Genomic DNA, 22,708 nt, shown 5'->3' with positions numbered 1-22,708 from the left:
TTTATGGTCCTTTCTGTTTTCTACCTCTGTCACTGTCTGATCATGCATGTCCTGAGATCTGCAGCTGAGCAGTTGTAGCTCAACAGTTCCAGGGCTGACTTTAGTAGAATTATGATAAGACCATCAGAAGCAGGCACTTACTTTGTGACTTATTATAAATCTTCATTGTGACTCTTAAATTATATTGTTCTAGGACACAGTGGCCATGAAATCTCCCTACTCACTCCCCACCCCAGAAGTTGGACAGTGGGGCTGAGTATAATTTCTGATTCAACTGTTTAGATTTTCCATTCCCACTTTTAAAAATATTAGTGTTTGCCTGAGCCTAACTCTGCTGATTAGAGTTACAGGACCTTTATATTTTGAGTCACCTGACAGAGCTCTGAAAGTTTAGGGCAGGCAAGAAACAGACATCTTTCTTGAGTTCTGTTTTAGGAATGGTGGGTTTTAAATTCTGTCATTCCCTTTCCTCTGCAAAGAAAGGATGGAGTTAAGAATAATGATGGTTAGCAGGGAATGGTAGTCAGGCCTGTAATCAAGTTCCAGGTGCTGCAGCTCAGTCGGTGGAGTGCTTGCCTGACGGGTGAAGCCCAGTTTCATGCCCAGCACGACAGACGTGGTGATGGTGGTTGGTTAAATCGCACACAGAGAGCTGTGAGCCCTGGTAAAGACTGATGGGTGCCTCTGGGAACACCGCTTAGGTCTTCTGTTTTCTGCTCTGAATTCCTGTACAAGAATACCTTTGTGTCCTACTAGGGGTCTGCAGAGACTTCTTCAGATGAATCTCATTTAGCAACTTAAGATTTCATAACAGATTTGTTTGGGTCACATAACACCCAAAAATTAGGACACAGGAGCAAAACATTTATCTTACAGTAGAGAACAATCTTATATAAGAAGAGTTTAGTTTTTCAGGAAATTCTTTCCTGTTGGAACCATGGACATACTCCAGAAGAAATTATTCAAATCTTCTATGTAAGTAAAGACAATGATTTTACTTTTATCACTGCCACTACCACCACCCCAACAAATGTGGAGTATAAAATGTTGAAAGTAAGAACAGGAAGAGCAGAAAATATTCAATAAAAAGCAAAAAGTTAAAAACATTACATGGTACCCCCATTAGTGTAGTATTTTTGTTTTTAGGTACCAGTTAAAATAAATTTAATTCAGTTTTTTTAAAAAAATAGATGTTTTTGATTCTCTATTACAATATATAGAACCAAATATAATCCAGTAGCGGATGGAAAGGTAAAGGCAGAGTTCAGTAAAGAATGGTGACGATGACTGTGAGTAGGTACAGATCCTGTCAGTAGGTGAGAAGGAAAGTGTGCCCAGGAAGAAACTGTGCACCAGAATAAGGTGAGGAGAACAGGCACTGGTCAGGTTCTGCTGCTGTGAGCTGTGGGTAAAAATCTTGCTGTTCTTAGATACATTCTTACTAACATTGTCAGTGCTCCAGGGCGTGAAATCCAAAGGGCATGGTTCAGACCTTCTCTGCTTTACCTTTCAGTGCCACTATCTCTTTTTGAAAGGTCTCACTGGAAATGGTGATCTCATGCTCTCTTGGCTTTCTTTCATCCCTCTAGTAATTCCTTTGTTCTTCTTAGATGTTGGCCAATGTTTAGTGGCTCAGGAGGCTGAGGCAGAAGGATCACAAGTTTGAGGCCAGCCTCAGCAATTTAGCAAGGCCATGTCTCAAAATAAAATGGTTGGGATATAGCTCAGTGGTTAATTGTCCTGGGCTCAATCACCCATCCCCCCAAAAAAAGGAAGTTGTCCGATGGAAAGGCTCTGTTTCTTTTCATTCTACAGCCTAGCATACACATCATCCCTGTGGCATCGATCGCTCACTGATGATGCTGCCTGGATGGGTACTCCAGTTGTGAGTCATCCCTGCCCTCTGTCCCGCAGTTCCCAAGTCCATACCCTCTGCTGTTTCTTGGAGCACAGTAGCAACCCCCGGAACCTTCCTTTAGTTCTTTTCTCACTGAAGCTGTGCTGGTACACTTTTAGACAGTGTGAGCCTAATCATGTTTCTCCTACTTAAAGTTGCTTCCCACTGCTTTTAGGTCCCGCGTCGCCTTTGCACCCGGCACTGGGGCTGCTCCGTCTCTGTTCACATTCTCATAGGAACTGCGCTTGAACCCTCCATATCTCTTTGTGTAGTCTATTCCCATTTTATTCTTCATAGCTCAACACAAAAACAGTTTCTTGATGTGTGGTTTCCTTATAGCATTGGTCATAATTTGTCATTGTATATTCGTTGATGAGACTGAAAACTGAAGGGGGGACCCTTCTCTTTTACTGGCTCCTGTATCACTTGCACTTGACACAAGGTAGGCAGTTTATAAATAGTGACTGTGTATCCAGAGACTTTCTGTGGACTCAAGGTATCCATCACTGGTCCATGCTTAGGCACAGCACAATCTGTGTAGGCCTCAAAGGTCAATGTGATGATTATCATTTAATACAAGTTTAGGAGATAAAGCTCAGGTAGGCCTGCCAGGTCCTGGGCTGGAGTTGAGTTGTTCAGATTGTCTGGGAAGCCCATTTTCCTGTCCTTCCTTGTGCCCTGCCAGGAAGACAGGCTGACTTATAGGACTTTTGCTCTAGTTCAGCGAACATTCAAGCACCTACAGTGTACCAGGCATTTGCAGGCTTTAATTGGCTACCCCTGTATTTATCTTTGTATGATAATGGAATTTAAAGTGATTAAATGTAGATTTGGTTTTCAATTCTTCTATTTCACATGGGTAATACGTGTGTCTTTGAGTGTGTTTCTTACTTTAAGACACTTTACAAATAAAATGAACCCTCAAAAGATTTTTTTCACCTGCCTGCATTTAGTTAGGCAAATTAATGAGCATATATAATGGTGCCTGTTAAGGGTGTTCAAATTCTGCTGGGAAAAGGTTGCTCTCCCCATGTTCTTCTCTTTCCTCCTGACTATTGGCATGCATCACTACCGATGGCAGCCTGGCAGTGTTTAATGGACACAGCTTTATGTAGAGTACTTTCCAGGTTGGTGACAGGTGATGCTGTGTAACTAATAAGATATAGCAGTGATTTAAAAAACAGAAATTCATCAGTTCTTCAAAGGTTTTACAACCATAATGCAACTGACTTCTACCCAGGGTTGCAGATGAGAACAGCTGCGGGTGGTTGGTTACATGTGAATTTGTGCTGACCTGCTTTCTTGCTTGTAGGTGTTGTGCCCGGCACCTACCTTGCAACCCAGGTGAATGGTTTAGGTACAAGAACTTGAGGAATATTTTAAAGATTAGAAGGCAGAGCAGGGGAGGAATGCAGTTCATGGAGAGGGAGCTGCAGCCTCAGTGTTCAGGAGGGAACAGACAGGTGTGGATGCCGACTGAGCGGAAGGGCGAGCAGCAAGCAGGCTGACTGTCCTGAGCGGTGGAGGGTGCCTGCTGACTACCGGGCTCTGGAAACGCAGGACGAGGATTCTGACAAGTGATTTGTACTGAAAGCATATTCTAAACTTGGGGTGTTGGAACTAAGCTTCTGTTGGACTGCTGAAGATAGGATGTGGCCGGGGGCAGCAGTGCCACGAGTTTGACTCCAGTTGGTTTTATATTTTTTTCAAATTTTATGGCTGATATATAGGATTTTTTGTTTGCTTTTTTTTTTTTTTTTTTTTTTTTTCATTTAGCTTTTACAACTAATCCATCCACGTAGAAAATAGCTCTGCCCTCTTCCATTAGTAAACATGCTGCCAGGCTCTTGGCAGTGAGGTTTCTGCAGTGGGTCACTGTGCCAGCGTCAGCCAGAAGTGCTTGAAGGCACACAGCACCAGGACAGTCCCCTCTCTAAAGGGACAGTCAGTGTCTACAGCAAGGTTTCACAGAACCCGACCATTGCCTCACATAAGGGTGAAGGTCGAGGTATTTTGCAAACCATTTTCTTTTCTTCTGTTTGAAGTGATTTTAATTTAGGCATCTCTGAAACTTTGACCTTTCTTCCCTTTTCACTGAGAGTTTCCTTTGCATGGTCTTTCAGCAGTCCCACCCAAACCCTTGACTTTTGTTTTTAACCAGTTCTTTTTTTTAAAGCTTGTTCTTTCCAACACTCCCTGAAATTAATTGTGCTAGCTTCAGCTTCTATTTCAAGCAGTCCTCAACCAAAGGCATTTATTGAATGTCCAATAACAAAGGAACACATGGGACTCACATCTATTAAGTGCTTTTTAAAATGCCAGGTAACAGTAATGCAAATCAAAATATCCAAGGCGTTCATAGAAATAGTTTCCTGTTCCCCCAGTCCCAGACGAAGAGTCTTAAATGCCTTAAGATTACATCCCCACAGAAGGAGGGGTGACATGCTTTGTCTTCATTTGGGTTGGGTTTAGATGAAGATAGAGTTCTGCAGAAGTCCATTTTGTAGACGAGTCATCTTGATGTAGATACAAATTATTTGGTAATGCTATATTATCAGTTATAAAATGCCTGAGACTGAGTATAGAAAAATGGTATAAGAACTATAGTGTGCAAGTTTAAAATAAAGCATCTGTGAGAAAATAATCTATATGTGTAGGATAATTGTTTTCAAGCGGTTATTGACAAGGAGAATTCAAAAGTAATTGTCATTTATTATTTGAAGGTTGATATACTATTGACTAGAAGACTATGGATTTTAAGAGAAAATTCATGGAAACAAAGTATTTTTCTGTCCTTGTCTGAAATGAGCTCTGTGTGCTCTATATAAAATTAACCATGGTGCTTGAATCATTTCTTTAGTCCAGAAAAGAGACGATTAAGGGCTGAAAGGAAAAATAATTGAAGACCTTCAAGCTGGATGTTTTGAGGAGTTGCCACATTTATGTATTCGTTCACCCCGTGTTCACTGAGGAGCAGCTTGTTCTAGGCTTTGTGCTGGAGACCCAGAAGGATGCCGCTCTCCCAGAGAATGGTGGCCACACATGCACCACGTCTCAGCAGTTTGTTTTCCTGTTGCTTTTATAGGAAAAGTGAAAGAACAAGAAATACAAAGCAGGCAAAACCTTGAAATTGTATGTGATCTCAGTTCGTAAAACCTGAATAGGTAGAAGAGATGCAGTTGTTTACCTACACTTAGAGGCAGGTAACTGGAGCCAACTTGCTTCTCCATTTTCTGTAAATTGAGTTTTGTTGTTTGTTTTTTACTATACTGTATGCAAAGTGCTTAGAACAGTTACTGGATCAGAGCAAGGGCTCAATAAATAGTATCTATCAAGTTGAAGAATGCTAGAACTTCTTAAAGACTTAATGTTGGACAAATGAAAGATATTAGGAGACCCCCACAGTTAACCGCATGTTATCAGGCAGATTCACTAGCAGCTGGAGCTGCAATTCAGTGAAGATGCACGGTTCTCCAGCAGCATGCAAATGTTCATGCTTGTGGGGGATGTAATTGTGCTGCTTGAGATTGTTTTTGGAGGAAGCTTTGGGAGAGTTGTTTGAGCAACAGAAAATTGGTCTGCTGAATGTGGACGAGCATTCTGAGAGTCAGAATGAAGGAGGAACTTTCAAGGCAGGAAAGGGAAGCATGGCAGAGGTGTTAGGCAAGTTTATGTCTAGAAGTGGTGTTCTCGTCCAGTTGTGGTTTTGTTTTGCCCCTGGAGACTTGGCACTGTCTGGAGATGTTTTTTGCTTTTTGAAATAGGGTCTCATTATAATACCAGACTGATGGTGATCCTCTTATCTCATCCTCTTCAGTTGCTGAGATTGATAGTGCCCAGCTTTGGGGCCAGTTTTTGATTGCCACCATTGCGGAAAAGAAGGACACTACTGGCATCTAGTGGTTTGAAGCTGTGCTGCTTCTGAGCATCATGTAGCAATTAAGCAACAGAAACCTGCATATTTAATATCATCTCTACCCCAGCATCCCCCAACAATCAAATATAAATACATATTTAGTTCAGGTTTATCTAGCTCAGCATCATGCATGCAAATGTCTCCTTAAGCCAGCCACCCTGCTTCTGCAACATGGTCTTTCACCGTGCAGTCTGGAACCTAAAGGAAGCCACCCTGCTCTGAGCTCCCCTGCAAGAGGAGAAGTGAGTTAAGAACATATGCTGAGATTAGAGATAGCAGCAGAACTCCTAGCAACAATCTTCTCTGCTCTTGCCTCTTGCAACCCACCTGACCCCACCTTTTTTTTTTTTTTTTGTGCTATGGATTGAACCCAGGATTGTTCTATATCTGAGATACAGCCCCAGCCCTTTTAAAATTTTTTTAAAATTTTTATTTGGAGATAAGGTCTTGCTAAATTGCAGAGGCTGGCCTTGAACTTGAATCCTCCTACCTCAACCTCCCCAGTTGCTGGAATTATGGGCATTCATCTCTGTGCCCAGGTTAGGTGCTCTTTGTGTACCAGGCAAGGTAACTGATGAATGAAAGAGTGAAAAAGGAATCTGAGCCTAAAGAAAAAGGAATCCTCAGCTTTCAACTGTGGAGGTTTAAGAGAGTTGTGATATGGTTAGAATGATGGACAGGAGTGACGATTTCCAGTGGAATGAAGGGTGGTCAGGAGTGTGACCTCATTCTGGAGTGAGCACTGTGTGAAGAGTCATGTGCTCAGGAGTAGGATGGTGGCCTCTCCTTTGTCCTCTAGACCTGGAGGCATAGTACATTCTGTGTGCCCAGCTGTTTTCCTGGGTGGCCGCGGCCTGGTGCCTGCAGCGCTCTATCTGCCTTCACTCGGCTGGCATTTTAATTTGTACCTGAGACTGTTCGTACTTCTCTCTTGCCCTCTGTGTGGCTGCTGTTTCACACTTGCCCCTCTGATCTATTTATTTTGTTAGTCAAGTAAACTCCAAAAAAGAAAGATTATTTTTATTATGTCTTGCTTAAAACCACATGGTTCTAAGGACAGAATTAAAATTGTAAGTTAATTTAGGTCAAGTTGGAAGTGCACAAGAGGAACATGGTAATGCGGTGCTGGCCTGACCTTCCGACCCCATTCCCACTGCCAGCTTGCTTGTCTTGTCACTGTGGTCTTGTCCTCCCATTTGTTGTTTCCTGGGCTAGTTATGTGTGTCACGCCTCTTTCCTTCTTCCCTGTCCTGCTTTTTCAAATGCTTCTCTACCCCATATTCTTGGTCCTGTTTGTTTCTGCTTCTTTGGGAAGCGTGTCCTAAATTTCTTGTCTGACACAAATGTTGAGCCTCTTCTCTGCCCTTTAGCATCCTACCAAATGGAATTAAATGCTGGGCTCACTCAGAGGCAGACCGTCCAAGTTAAAATTTCTGCTCAACTCTTTGCTCTTAGTTGTTCTTGGGCAACTTCTTGAATTTCTGTTTTCTCATATGTAAAATGGGAATTACAAAAAACCTTGCCTAATAGAGTTCTAGTGAGAATGAATTAATGTATTTCAGATGCTGTATTAGTGCCTGGCATGTGAACTTTGAGCTGTTTCTGTGCTGTGCATACTTCATTCTTAGTATAAATTAGGTGGAATTGAACCTGTTTTTCTTGTTCCCTCCTCTAATGCATTGTGAGCTCTCCAGAGCGGGTACCAAATCTTTTTCAACTTAAAGCTTTATTTAAAAATATGTGTTGAGTGTTACACATCATTGATACTTAACCAGGTTCAAACTGTGGCCTGTTTTCCTAAGGCCCTTGAACCTAGGAGTGGTTTTTACACTTTTAAGGAGCTGTTAAAAAAGAAGGGCAAGGTCAGTGTGTGGTAGTATGAAGGTTACTGGAATCCAAAACAGTGCCTTTCTCATATGGTGACATGGAACTGTATGACTCTGGGTACGGATGTTTTGGGGTCCTGTGTCTTCTGGTTTGTTTCAAGGTTGGACTGAGGCCTGTGTTCAGATAGCCGGTTGTACTGAATGGTAGATGGTGAAACATGCTGGTTTCTGGGGTTTGTGATGGTGACAGGTTGGAGTGATCTTTCACGTGTCATGCTCTCGTGCCATGTGTTGTGAAGGAGAGGGCTCCCTGCCCTTGGGGTAGACCGTAGCGCGCCCTTGAAGTTTGGCTGGCTCACGCAGCTGGCTCACGCAGCTGGCTGTGCTGCCGGAGAAGTCTTCTGGGGAGTCTCTGTGTGAGCCTGCGGTGAGCTGCTCAGAAGGACCTTGCCAAAGCCCTTCACCTCTAACTGCCCTCTCTTGTATTTATGCTTTATGGTGCTAGAACCAATTCTTTTCCTTTTTATTTCCTTAATGATTTTAACTTCTATCTTCTCCAAATAATATTCTTCTTAATGCCAGTGTCCAAATTGTAACAGATGATGGTATTTTTTGTATTAAGTGAAAATTGGCAGGTGTTTCTACCCTGAAGAGGACCATGGAGAACTCAAGGCAATGCTTTTATTTCACAGATGGTCAGTTTTTTAAAAGCACAGGAGTTGATAGTAGGAGGAGGAGGAAGCTGGGATTCTGGTTTCCTTTCTGTTTATGCTCTTAGATAGGCCCTGCTGCATCCTACTGTCCTGTTTTTTATGTAGCTAGAGCTTGCATTTTCACCTAAACTGTTACGTCAAACTTGGCATTCTTTCCACTGCTATTTGACAGAATAATGATGATCGAAACTTAAAATCCATTTCTACATTATTTTTCAGTAATTTGAAAATATGCTGCTCTGCTCATTCTGCCCTTCCCACTGTGAATGGTTCAAGAAGCTTTTTTAAAACTGCTCTTTGGTGTAACTGAGACTGGATCCATTTTTAATATTCATGGTCTTTGCCTCTTCATCTTCTGTTCTTGAGGCAGAAGTGGGAAATTCTGTTTTTAGAGAACACTACCTTGTATTCATTTAAGATGTAGGAATTAAATTATATTCCAAATAATTTGGGAATTAGGTGTTGGTTTAAGAGCATTTGGCTTGAAGGCAGATAGTAAAGTGGTACTTTGATTTTGTCACTTAGGACAGAATCATATTAGGACAGTCTACCATAATATCTTTTTTTCTAATCTGTAAAATAATGACTTTTTAAGGGTTTTGTTTGGATTAAAAAGGTATCACATTTAAGCTCTCCTAACAGTGTCTGGTATGGGGAGCGAGTTTAATAAATATTTATCATGTTAAAAAAACAAAGAGTAGTATGCACTTTAGGTATGTTTTAGGATTAGTTTAATAAAGTGTGGGGGTTTCTCAGCCACGTCCTGCGTGGATGAGAAAAGGTGCTGGAGAAGGATATTGGCTGTCAAATCAATCAATTACCCATAAACTTATCTAATCAATAAACCCACGAGAGCCAGTACTCCTTTTAAATGAGAGGGGGTGTGACGGGTCTGGCCGTACCAGCTCTGCCCGCTAACAACATGGAGTAGCCCAGCTCTCTTTTACTTATGGTCACACAGGTAAGGGGGCCAGAACTGGAGGGGCTTCTTCTGTGATGAGCAGGATGGGGTGGAGTTAGGGAGCCAGTCAGCTCAGGGAAACTGTCATAAAACTGGGCAGGGACCCCCTCCCACAGTGCCACATACCCTCCCGCGCTGCCCAGGTAAGTCAGGCCTCTGTGTCCTGAGGCTCCACCTCATCTGATTCTGCTAGGTAAGGATGACTCCCCACAATGAACACTGGATCAGGAGGACTGTCTGAGCTCAAGCCCTACTGTCTGTGTAAAAAGTACTTTCTTCCCTCATATGCTGGGCAAGTCTTCAACTCTCAGTTTTCTTCTTTGAGCACAGTGCAGTAGTAGGTTTTCAGGAAACTTCAGAGTTGAATAAGGGTGATCAGTGTAGCTTCCTGGAAGCCTTGGCAGTGGAGGTTGGTCTTGAAGGATGGGGTAGAAAATCTGAACATTTATGTGTTTCTGACTTTGGGAACAGATGGAACAGAGAAGAGAAGATACAGTGCAGTTGCAGAAAATTGTTTTTGTGAATGATTCCATGGGGCTGGACTAGGGCAGGCAAAGGAATGATGAGCCCTACAGTTGTAAAGGAAGATTGTGACCAGAGATTAGGGGTCCTGAGTGCCTTGCTGCAGTGTGACATCCTGGTACCCACCAAGTGAAATACAATGAGAAAAGTTTAACTCAGCAATATGATCAGGTTTTAATATATGTGCTGCTTTTAAATAGTTCTCCTTTAACATTAGCTTGTCGCACTTTTCATCTGTTTTCGTTCATTCTCTGTAGCCTTAGAGTCAGTTCCTGTCTTATCCCTCCCATCAGCTTAGACACCTGTCAGTTTTGCCTCTAAACATATTTGTTAACTACCTCTATAGCATATAGAGAATCGATCCCTATTGGTATTGATGTGGCTAAGCCACCATCGTCTCTTTTATGGATTTCTGTCACAGTGAGCAAAGATCAACCAGTCAGTTTCCATTCTGTTTCCAGTGTGTTCACACAAATTCAGTACTTCAACACAAATTCTGATAGCTTTTATTCTCTAAGAATATGGAGTAATGCTCACCATTGTCACTGCCTTGGCCCTTACCTCCAAATGGTCTCTGAATTCTTGTTTTCCCTCTTTGGCCAAAATAGGAATCACTGAGGCATTGAGTCATTATTTCTGCATCACTAGTGATGTCTATTAAAATCAGAACCCAGGAGTAGCTAAGCCACAGTGACGAGGTGGAGTAGATCAGGAGCTATAGTGAAGCACTCGCTGTGCCATGGAAACAGAAGCAGAAACAGTACTAAATTAACCTTGCTTTTGAAGAATGAAATCATTTAAAACTTACTCTCAGAGACTTCTGACAATATAGTGGATTAGCTGCAGAATTCTGTGGGACTCCTACAAATGTCCATAACATTCTTGTCCATATTTTGCAAGCTCAAGATGTGAGGGAATCCCCCCAAGGCCCCTGAAGAGAAAAGTGAATGCTGCCCTAAGGCCTTTGTCCCAGCCACACTCTAGAGCCTTGTGTGGTAATGGATATTCTGGACGGAAGACTGGGTTCTTCAGAGTGTGGTGGAGCTGAGATCCCTGCACAAGACCTGTTGAAGCCCTGGATGTCCTCAGGGAAAGAGCAGGCTGGGGGAAACACCCACCAGCAGAGCTCATCTCCGAAGGCGCTTCCTTCTTAGCCTTAGATCTAAGTGGAACTTGTGCCCAGAGTTCCTTCTAAATACAAACTTGAAGTTTCTGACTTATACTCTCCGTGTGGTTGGGGAAACCCAAATGAAAGAATTACAAAAGCGATCCTGGTCTAGACTGCCTCAGGTGTGGCATGGGCACATGTGTGACCTTTCTGAAAGAGTATACTTGCAAATTCAGACTCCTCCAGACTATTTTTCCAACTATGAGCCTGTAGCCCATGATGACACCACCTGGGAAGAAACAAAGCCGCATCAGAAAATTGTAGCAGAAAAACCAACAATGGAAGTAGCCTCCTTTTCCCAGGGACTTCAGATCATTATAGTCATTAGGGTTATTTTTTTTCCCCGTCCCAATTAACTTTATAATGCTGTAATATTGAAAGAGGGTATTAAAACAGAAACACAAAAATAAACTGCAAAAATCATCAGGCACATTTGGCAAAAAACAAAAAAAAAAAAAAAAAAACAATTTCTGGAAAGGAAAAATTGTCTTTGGAATTTGGGAACTTGGTAGGCAAGTTTATTAGAAACTCAGTGGGCAGTAGGTTAAGTATGTTTTTTTTTTTTTTTTTTCTGTAAATATCAAACTTTTTTTTTTCTTTTTTTTTATTGTAAACAAATGGGATACATGATGTTTCTCTGTTTGAACATGGCGTAAAGGCATACCATTTGTGTAATCATAAATTTACATAGGGTAATGCTGTTTGATTCATTCTGTTACTTTTTTTTCCTCCCCCCCCACCCCTCCCACCCCTCTTTTCCCTCTATACAGTCCTTCCTTCCTCCATTCTTGCCCCCCTCCCTAACCCTAACTCTAACCCTAACACTAACCCCTCCCACCCCCCATTATGTGTCATCATCGACTTATTAGCGATATCATTCGTCCTTTGCTTTTTTGAGATTGACTTATCTCACTTAGCATGATATTCTCCAGTTTCATCCATTTGCCTGCAAATGCCATAATTTTATCATTCTTTATGGCTGAGTAATATTCCATTGTATATATATACCGCATTTTCTTTATCCATTCATCAATTGAAGGACATCTAGGTTGATTCCACAATCTGGCTATTGTGAACAGAGCAGCTATGAACATTGATGTGGCTGTATCTCTGTAATATGCTGATTTTAAGTCCTTTGGGTATAGGCCAAGGAGTGGGATAGCTGGGTCAAATGGTGGTTCCATTCCAAGTTTTCTAAGGAGTCTCCACACTGCTTTCCAGAGTGGCTGCACTAATTTGCAGCCCCACCAGCAATGAGTGTACCTTTCTCCCCACATTCTCGCCAACACCTGTTGTTGTTTGTATTCTTGATAATCGCCATTCTAATTGGGGTGAGATGGAATCTTAGGGTGGTTTTGATTTGCATTTCTCTTATTACTAGAGATGTTGAACATTTTTCCATATGTTTGTTGATTGCTTGTAGATCTTCTTCTGTGAGGTGTCTATTCATTTCCTTAGCCCATTTGTCGATTGGATTATTTGTATTCTTGGTGTAGAGTTTTTTGAGTTCTTTATAGATTCTGGAGATTAGTGCTCTATCTGAAGTATGATTGGCAAAGATTTTCTCCCACTCTGTAGGCTCTTTCTTCGCATTGCTGATAGTTTCCTTTGCTGAGAGAAAGCTATTTAGTTTGAATCTATCCCAGTTATTAATTCTTGCTTTTATTTCTTGTGCTGTGGGAGTCCTGTTAAGGAAGTCTGGTCCTAAGCCGACATGTTGAAGCTCTGGACCTACTTTTTCTTCTATAAGATACAAGGTCTCTGGTCTGATTCCAAGATCCTTAATCCATTTTGAGTTTAGTTTCGTGCATGGTGAGAGATATGGGTTTAGTTTCATTCTATTGCATATGGATTTCCAATTCTCCCAGCACCATTTGTTGAAGAGGCTATCTTTTCTCCATTGCATATTTTTGGCCCCTTTGTCTAGTATGAGAAAATTGTATTTATTTGGGTTTGTATCCGTGTCCTCTATTCTGTACCATTGATCCACCTTTCTATTTTGGTACCAATACCATGCCGTTTTTGTTACTATTGCTTTGTAGTAGAGTTGAAGATCTGGTATTGCGATACCCCCTACTTCACTCTTTCTGCCAAGGATTGCTTTAGCTATTCTGGGTTTTTTATTCTTCCAGATGAATTTCATAATTGCTTGCTCTATTTCTGTAAGGTACATCATTGGGATTTTAATTGGAATTGCATTAAATCTGTATAGCACTTTTGGTAGTATGGCCATTTTGACAATATTAATTCTTCCTATCCAAGAACATGGGAGATCTTTCCATCTTCTAAGGTTTTCTTTAATTTCTTTCTTTAGTGTTCTGTAGTTCTCATTGTAGAGGTCTTTCACCTCTTTTGTGAGATTGATTCCCAAGTATTTTATTTTTTTCGAAGCTATTGTGAATGGGGTAGTTTTCCTAATTTCTCTTTCTGAAGATTCATCGCTTATGTATAAAAATGCCTTAGATTTATGTGCATTGATCTTATATCCCGCTACTTTACTGAATTCACTTATGAGATCTAAAAGTTTTCTGGTGGAATTTCCTGGTTCCTCTAAGTATACAATCATATCATCAGCAAATAGGGATAGTTTGAGTTCTTCTTTTCCTATTCGTATCCCTTTAATTTCTTTGGTCTGAATTTTGTTTTTTTTTTTTTTTTTTTTTTTTTGGGGGGGTACCGGGGATTGAACCCAGGGCTTTGTGCTTGTGAGGCAAGCACTCTACCAACTGAGCTACATCCCCAGCCCCTCTTTGGTCTGTCTAATTGCTCTGGCTAGAGTTTCAAGGACGATATTGAAAAGAAGTGGTGAAAGAGGACATCCCTGCCTTGTTCCAGTTTTTAGGGGGAATGCTTTCAGTTTTTCACCATTTAGAATGATATTAGCCATGGGCTTAGCATAGCTGACCTTTACAATGTTAAGGAATGTTCCCACTATCCCTATTTTTTCTAGTGTTTTGAGCATGAAGGAGTGCTGTATTTTATCAAATGCTTTCTCTGCATCTATTGAAATAATCATGTGATTCTTGACTTTAAGTCTATTGATATGGTGAATTACATTTATTGATTTCCTGATGTTGAACCAACCTTGCATCCCTGGGATGAAACCCACTTGATCATGGTGCACTATCTTTTTAATATGTTTTTGTATGCGATTTGCTAAAATTTTGTTGAGAATTTTTGCATCGATGTTCATTAAGGATATTGGTCTGAAATTTTCTTTCCTCGATGTGTCTCTGTCTGGTTTAGGTATCAGGGTAATATTGGCTTCATAGAATGAGTTTGGGAGGGTTCCCTCCTCTTCTATTTTATGGAATACTTTGAGAAGTATTGGAATGAGCTCTTCTTTAAAGGTTTTGTAGAACTCGGCTGAGAACCCATCTGGTCCTGGACTTTTCTTTGTTGGTAGGCTTTTGATGACCTCTTCTATTTCATTACTTGAAATTGGTCTATTTAAATTGTGTATGTCCTCCTCGTTCAGTTTAGGCAATTCATATGTCTCTAGAAACCTGTTGATGTCTTCGAAATTTTCTATTTTGTTGGAGTATAGATTTTCAAAATAGCTTCTAATTATGTTTTGTATTTCAGTCGTGTCTGTTGTGATATTTCCTTGTTCATTCTGAATTTTAGTGATTTGGGTTTTCTCTCGTCTTCTCTTTGTTAGTGTGGCTAAAGGTTTATCAATTTTGTTTATTTTTTCGAAGAACCAACTATTTATTTTGTCAATTTTTTGTATTGTTTCTTTTGTTTCAATTTCGTTGATTTCAGCTCTGAGTTTAACTGTTTCCTGTCTTCTACTACTTTTGGGGTTGGTCTGTTCTTTTTGGTTAAGTATGTTTTGAAGAGTGAATTAATGATAGGTCTCAGGAAATCTACTAGATGTAGTACTAGCGAAACCGAGTTTGAGGTGAAACTTGATTCTCTGCTTCTGCTGACAGGTGGGGTCTGCATAAGCTGCAGGCCTCTGCAGCTGAGAGTCTTGGTGTTAGTAGTTAATCACAGTAGGGAATGCTTGCCAGCAAAGCTGGATTCTTACCCACTACTGTTGCATGGTGCAGCTCTGAATGTGGCGTGCTTTCCAGTGTCTCGGCTGACACCAGCAGCTCACCACCTGTTTCTTTCTGGGTTCTTGTCTCTCAAATTCAAAAAATGAAAATCACAGCGGGCATGGGTGAAAGGAGCAGAATTTATTCTGATGAGAAGAAAAGAGAGAACTCCTGCAAGGTGAGAGGGTACTTGGTAGGTGTTGCCACTTAAGTTTACTAGTCCAGGGTCTTCTATAGCTACTGGGTAAGGACATTGATCAATATCTATGCTAATCAGATTTTGGAAAAGTACCAGCACTGTTGGTCAAAATCTGTGCTTTTAGGTCTTGGACATTAGTCTCTAGTGGTTAGCCCCTCTATAGCCTTCACTCAAGTGTGTCCCACCACTTTGGGACAGAAGAGTTGACTAGAATGTTTGGAATGTTTCTGAAGATTAACTTCATGGAGTAGCCTTTACATTTTAAAAAAGTCTTAATTGGGAACCATTAGCTATCTTATCTTATTTATCCCCCCTCTGAAGAAGTGCCTCTAACTGCCCATAGGGAACAGGGTGATCACCACTCTTGCTTCTTCGGGCTGAAAAGGGACATGGAAAGGGATCACAGTCAGGATCTTACAGAAGCCTACCTAAGAACCACCCCCCCCAGGAGGTAGGGATTTCATTTTGAATTCCATTTGTGTCACATTTGCTACTTGGGTATCTCACATATGCCAGGGCCAAGGTCCATGGTGGAGGTTGGTGATTGGGCAGGGATCATGTTAAGACAACAGTGAATGAGACAGGAAAGCATCGTTTTCAGTAGACAGCACAGAAACAATTAGTATTATCAGTCCCAGAGAATCACAAAGACAGTAAACTTTAGGGTGTGGTCTAACATGCCACTGATCTGTGAGTGGAGGCCATCTAAAACTTTGGAAACATTATCAGTGTTGTTAAAAACATATGCATAACATTTAGTTTTTTAAAAAATGTCTTAGATATTTTCTTGTGCTGTAGTTAAGATACCTAACATCATCTGATTTCTGTAAAACAGCATCTGTAGGGAACATTCCTCAAGCTTATTTGACAGCAGTTACTGATGCCATGGTTTAAATAAACCTAACAGTCTGGACGGAGAAACTGAGGAAATGGTAAAGACTCGCCATGGATTGTAGGCCTTTGTGGTTAATGAGGCTGAGCTACAAGGTGAGGGAAAGCCTCGCTCAACAGGCATCCCAGCAAGCTGTGCTGTGCTGCCTCGCCTCATGCTGTGTGCTGGAGCTTGCCCTTCCCCCAGTCCTTTGTCTCAGACTTGTTGATGGACAGAATCACTTAGGGATGCTTGGTTTGTTTACATTAGGACGATGGATAGTTTACCTACAGTTGGTTCTGCTATGTTTTAACAAACATCTTAACCTGATTGGATAATGTGCCTATATATGTCTTGTACAATCCTAAGTAAAATTAGATCCGTTCCTTCTGTGCCTTCCAAGCCTGGTCTCTGATGTCTGTGTTTGCTGGGAGACACTGCCGTCCTCACTCTCAGCACGACCCCCATCCCAAATAGCTACAAGCCTCTTCATTAGTGTTACTTGTTTGGTAGTGGATCCCCTTTAGCTTTGTCATGTAGGCTCCCTTGGAAAAGTTGGTGAGGACTTCCATGTGACACATTACTTCTTTTAGAGGGATAAATATTGGTCATAAATAATCATACTGGAGAAAAATACATTGAGCTGACCTGTATCGGAGGCTTGGAAGATTTTTAGGTCTTGAATTAGAACAAACTTGTGACTCTAGCAGAGCCTTTTGTGATGGTTATCAGAGAGGCCCTTGTATGTAAGAACCCTCCCTTTATAATTTCCCAGTTTTCCTTAACTTTTGAGAAGACAATGTACATCTCAAGTTATAGTAAGAAAGCCATTGTCTTCTCTTTTAAAAGTTCATGTATGACTCTGTTCTGGTTATACTCTCCTGCCAGTTGCTTTAAGATTAAATTGGTTTAAAAAATACATGGATAGATAGATACACATATATCTATGTGTATGTGTGTGTGTGTATATACATATATAATATATGTATTTATTTATTTGGGCTTGTTCCTATCTACTGTTAAAGAGTCATCTGAGTTTTGTTTGGAGTCATTCTTGGGAACTTGTGAGAAGACTTTTGGGTCCTTGGGTCCTTTAGCTTTTCTTTTTCTTTTCTTTTCTGTTTTTTTTTTTTTTTTTTTTTTTTTTTTTTGGACCAGGGATTGAACCTAGGGGAGCTTAACCACTGAGCCACATCCCCAGCCCTTTTTAATGTTTTGTTAGAGACAGGGTCTCACTGAGTTGCTTAGTGCCTCATTAAGTTGCTGAGGCTGATTTGAACCAGAGAGCCTCCTGCCTCAGCCTCTGGAGTTGCTGGGATTACAGGTGTGTGCCACTGTGCCCAGCTTTCTTCTTTTAAAAATGTTTTTAGTTGTAGATGGACACAGTAGCTTTGTTTTATTTTATTTATTTATTTTTATGTGGCGCTGAGGATTGAACCCGTGCCTCACATGCGAGGCAGCAAGGCAAGCGCTCCACCACTGAGCCACAAACCAGCCCCCTTTAGCTTTTCTGTCACCAGTCATGCCATTTGAAAGAATGGGTCCACACTTGCTTTCCCCAGGAACCATGAAGGACATTTTTTTTCTCCAGTGACCCTCCTCTTCACAGAATGTTCTCTATGGTTCTCTCCAGGTGACTCACTGGAGTTGCAGGACAGTGAAGTCTGACTTCCTGAATTTTGACTGACCTAAGAGAACAGAGTCCCAATATTGGTTTTTGTTGTTGTTCCTTAGCCCTTTTTATTTCCTGATTTTTGGTCTCCTAAGTTTTGGGTTTAAACATGTAGAAGGCCAGTTTTACCAGTCTTAAAGTGGGAGTAGTGTATCTTAACTCTAATATCTGTAATCTCACAGTTCCCCTTTTGTTTAGTTAGGGTCAGTATCAGTACTAGAAGTTAGCATTATGTCCTCTGTGAAAGCACCCAGAAAACCACTCCAGATGCAGGAACTCACAAGGGATTGTATTAAGCGGAGGAACAGAATGTCTGCCCTAAATAGAGAGAGAGAGAGAGAGAGAGAGAGAGAGAGAGAGAAAGAGAAAGAAACAGAGACAGACAGACAGTGGCGGGGTTGCTATTCTTAAGTAGTGGAAGTTCATGGGCTAATAACGATTGGGCCAATGACTGACAAGAAAGTTTACGGGTTATCGATCTAGGTTGTAAAATGGTGTGTGTGGGGGGATGGGCAGAATAATGGCGGCAGCAAAATGGCCAGGGAACAGTAAATGGCTGCAACCTTGTTAACCCATTGTCCCTTGATTCCCCATTTTTGTTGTTGTTATAAGAAGATCCCTTTTGGGCATATGGTTGAAGATCCATCTTCAGTTGCTTCTTCCTGCTGAGTGTGGGCGTAGAGCTGATTCAGGAGAGGTAGATGTCATTGCAACATGCGGCCGTTTAGGGACTGAATAGTTCCCCTGGGGGGTGCACTTGGAGCCAGGCTCTGATTCTTCCTTTATGAGGTCCCGATAGTCCTGTAATAGAAGCTGATTAATAGTCTGATTAAAAATTTTTTTAATCTGATTTTGTGCAAATCTCAACATGTGGGACAAAGGCCAGTATGATGGCAATTATAAGGAGTGGGGACATAAATGGGAGAATAAATTTTCATAATTGGCCTGAAATGGGCCATGAGGATCCTTGGGTAAGTTCATTCCTTCTCCTCTCCAAGTCCTCCTGCAACTGTTTGGTCTTGTCCTTAACAACACCTGATTGGTTGACATAGAAGCAGCACTCTTCCTGTGAGCTCTTCCTTTTTCTAGTGAACCCACAGGGTGACTTCCATTGGAAGATTATGCACCCCAGTGAGTTTGGTAGGACCTGCTGTAGCTGTGGGGATTCCAGTTTTTGTCCCATGTTGGGGAGGGAGGAAGTAAATGGCACCTGGACAGATCTGTTGGGGGAAAAATCTAATACTTAGGAAAATGGCAGACAGGGCAAATGGCAGGGGAGACAAGAATGTAGCTGGCAGTCCAGTCCTCATGGTTGGGTGTGGCTTTCTGGTGCCTCAGTGTTGTGGTCCTCGACCTCCAGAATGGGAAGAAGGGTGGAGGGCTTGATGGACTTCAACCTGAGGCAGAGAGGTCCAACTGGGGTGGCCAAATATTGGTTGGAAGAAGTCTGCGGGTTAGAAACTGGAACCAGGAGTTTGTGGATTGAGAGTAGAGCTTAACCTGAGAAACGTGTAGCCATCCCAGTAAACCTGGCACCTTGACAACTATTGGCATAGCCAGGATCACCATATGGGGTCCCTGCCATTTGGGAGATAGAGGGGTTGTAGCCTCCTGAGGAGGAGAGATGAGAACTTGGTCTCCTATTTGAAGAGGTTGAACCATGGGACCAGACAAGGGTCTCACAGGAGGAGTCGACGTAACCCAATAGGAATGCCCAAATGTGGTTTAGGAGAGGAATGAGCATGTGAGAAGGAAGAGGGGAATGAAGGGGCTTTACCCCAGGGGAAAGGATAGGACGACCGTACATAGCTCAAAGGGGAGATGCAGAAGAGCAAAAGGCAAGAGTTTAACCCAGTCAAGGTGAAGTTCTAAAGAAAGTTTGGTTAAGACATTTTTAAGAGTTCGGTTTGTTCGTTCTACTTTACCCAATGACTTTGGGTGAAAGGGAATGTGGAAATGCCAAGGGACTCCAAGAGCTTTGGCAAGTTGTTGGGAAACTTGGGAGATGAATTCAGGCCCACTATCTGACTGGAAGAAGGTAGGCACTCCAAAGTGAGGAATGATTTCATGAAGAATGAAGGTAGTGACAGTTAGTACCCTTTTGTTGGAGGTGGGGATGGCTTCAACCCATCCTGAGAAGGTATCCACCATGACCAAAAGGTATTTCGATTTTCTTACTGTGGGCATGTGAGTGAAATCAAGTTTCCAGTCTACCCCTGGAATGGCACCACGGGCCTGATGAGCCAGAAAAGTGAGTCGGGGGGTCTGATGGCTGTAGGTTTGGTTCGTAGGCAAACTTCACATGTGGAGGAGAGTTCCTTCAGAAATGAGATGTCAGAGGAGATAGTTGCAGATGAGTATTAGTGAATTGTAAGAGTGAAGAAAGGTTGGGGTGGAATAGGCGGTGGAGGTAGGAAAGTCCCTGTTGGGAGGCGGTGGAGGTAAGGGATCATGGAGAGTCATAATGGCTGGTGTGGATGACAGGGCAGCCCTTTTAGCTTCCTCATCTGCCTTGTTGCCTGAAGAGATGAATGATTGGTCTGTCTGATGGACCCGGAAATGTACAAGGCTCATGGTTGCTGGGAGGCGAAGAGCCTCAAGGAGGTTTAGGATGTAGCTAGAGTTGGTGATGGAGTTCCCTTTTGTGGTAAGAAGGCCCCTCTCTTTCCAAATAGCAGCATGGGAAAGGATAATGTGAAAAGCATATTTGGAGTCAGTGTAGACTGTGAGGGATTCTACCTTTGTGAGGGTTAATGCGTGGGTGAGGGCAATTAGTTCCACCTATTGGTTGGTGGTGTTATTAGGTAGTGATCCTGACTCTACAACCTTTTCCAGGAAGACAATGGTGTATCCAACCTGTCAGATCCCTTCATGGAGAAGAGAGCTCCCATCAGTGAACCATATGAAAGTAGGGTTGTGTAAGGCCCCCTCCTGAACATTGGAGGGACAGGGGAGTAACTCTTCCAGAGTCTCAAGGCAACTATGGGTTACTGAAGCATGTATGTTGGAAGGCAAGGGTAAGAGGGTGGCTGGATTTAAAGGAGGAAGTGGAAGAGTCCTCAATAAGAGCAGTTTGCAAAGCTAACACCCGACAGGGCAGTAGAGTTTGCAGACCCTTAGAAGTAAGAAGCTCGGACAGATGACGAGGTGAGAGCACTTTAGTGGGAACCCCAAAGGAAAGTTATTTTGATTCCCGGGTGAAGATAAATGCTGCCACCAATACCCTTAAGACATGATGCCCAGCCTCTTACACTGGGATCTAACCTTTTTGATAGGTATGCCACTGGGCCAAAGGTGGGACCAAATATGTGTCCTAAGACCCCCCAGAGTGAACCCACTTTTCTCAGAGACAAGCAGGTAGCATAGTCTGGTGACGTCAGGGAGGTGTAGGGCTGGGGCTTGAAGAGGGCTTTCCTTAGGCTTCCATCGTGCAGAGGAGAGGTTTGGTGGGAGTGCCCTTTGAAACCTCATACAAGGGGACCACCAGGATGGAAGAAATTTGGGATTCAGAATCGTAAATATCCTGCTAGCCCTAGAAAGGAAAGGATTTCTTCCTTAGTAGATATAGATGAAGTGGGCATGTCCTGCAACAATGCTTTTCTCTCTACAGTGATGGCCTTAAATCCAGGTGAGAAGCTGGCTCCTAAGTAAATAACCTGCGGTTGGGAAAGCTGTACCTTTGCTGGAGAGACCCTGTACCCTCTGTCAGCCAGTAAATTTAGAAGCTTCACAGTGTCTCCTTGGGAGTCCTTGAGAGAGGGACTACATAGAGGAAGATCATCAACATACTGTAAGAGGAAGGAGGAAATGAAAGAGAGAGGCGAGATCATGAGACAGTGTTTGGCCAGAGGTGAGGGCTGTCCCGAAATCCCTGTGGGAGAACTGACCAGGTCAGCTGAGAAGAAACTGAGTGAGAGGGTCAGTCCAGGTGAAAGCAGAGAGATCCTGCGAGTCAGGATGAAGCGGGACAGTGAAAAAGGCATCCTTCAACGCCAACACAGAGAAGTATGTGGTGGAGGAGGGGATCGAGGAAAGCAGCGTGTGGGGATGGGGCACGATGGGAAGATGGGGACAACTGCCGAGCTGATGATGCGGAGATCTTGCACCAAACGGCAAGATCCATCAGGCTTTCTAACAGCCAGGATGGGGGTGTTATAAGGTGAGTTGGCGGGCGCAGGAAGTCTTTCTGCCTTAAATCCTGAATGACTGGGTGAAGCCCTAAGAGGCTCCTTTGGGGAAGGGGATATTGGGCCTGGGCTGGGTAGGATGTTGGGTCCTTCAGACGAATGAGTATAGGCGAGCATGTGGCTACAGAGGGGTGTGGGTGTCTCAGACCTTGGGGTCAACAAGGGAGGGAGGAGCGGGATATGAAGACTCAGGTTGAGCTGTATATTCCTGCAGAATCATAAGGAAAGGAAGAGCAGAGGAGTCTTTGCGGAGGCACATGGTGAGTGAGAAGGAAATAGAGGCACCCAATTTGGCTAGGATGTCCCGTCCCAGAAGGGAAATGGGACAAATAGGAATTATCGAAAACGAATGAGTGAAGCAGATTTGTCCTATATGGCAACTTATTGGAGGGGGTTTGTAGGGTTTGGTATGGTTTTCCCTCTACCAGGATTTAGCAGGGGAAGTGGGCCTTCAAAACTCCCGCAGCACTGAAAAGGTGGCTCTGTTAGGAAAGGGAGCTGCCTCACTGCCACCGTGAGGGTCACCCGCGGCTCCTGAGTGGTGATGGTCTTCGGGTGTAGAAGTCCCGGGCCCCTTCGGTCGTCCATTGCCAGTCCCAGTAAGTCACTGGGGGAAGGGGACTTGGGTGACCTGGCACTTCTCTGAGCACCAGGGCAATCCACTGCCCAGTGTCCTGGTTGGTGCCATTTTGTACAAGGACCTGGGTATTGCTGCGAGTAGGGGCAGGCTTGT

At 42.8% G+C, this 22,708-nt stretch overlaps 1 protein-coding gene across 4 annotated transcripts in view; it reads left to right on the top strand.

Moving 5' to 3' along the window:
• Positions 1–22,708, top strand: part of Pou2f1 (POU class 2 homeobox 1) — a 170,340-nt gene that overhangs the window by 43,825 nt on the left and 103,807 nt on the right. The window contains exon 1 of one of the 4 annotated variants that reach the window (XM_047520078.1): positions 21,882–21,947. The exons of the other annotated variants lie outside the window; for them this stretch is intronic. The gene's annotated coding sequence lies outside the window, so the exon portion shown is untranslated. Of the gene's footprint in view, positions 1–21,881; positions 21,948–22,708 lie in introns of those variants that run through there. 4 annotated transcript variants of the gene reach the window in all.

This window comes from Sciurus carolinensis, chromosome 12 (genome assembly GCF_902686445.1).
Source record: "Sciurus carolinensis chromosome 12, mSciCar1.2, whole genome shotgun sequence".
In the NCBI taxonomy this organism is placed as follows: domain Eukaryota; kingdom Metazoa; phylum Chordata; class Mammalia; order Rodentia; family Sciuridae; genus Sciurus; species Sciurus carolinensis.
The sequence above is the reverse complement of the archived record's forward strand: the minus strand, read 5'-3'. Positions and strand labels throughout refer to the sequence as shown.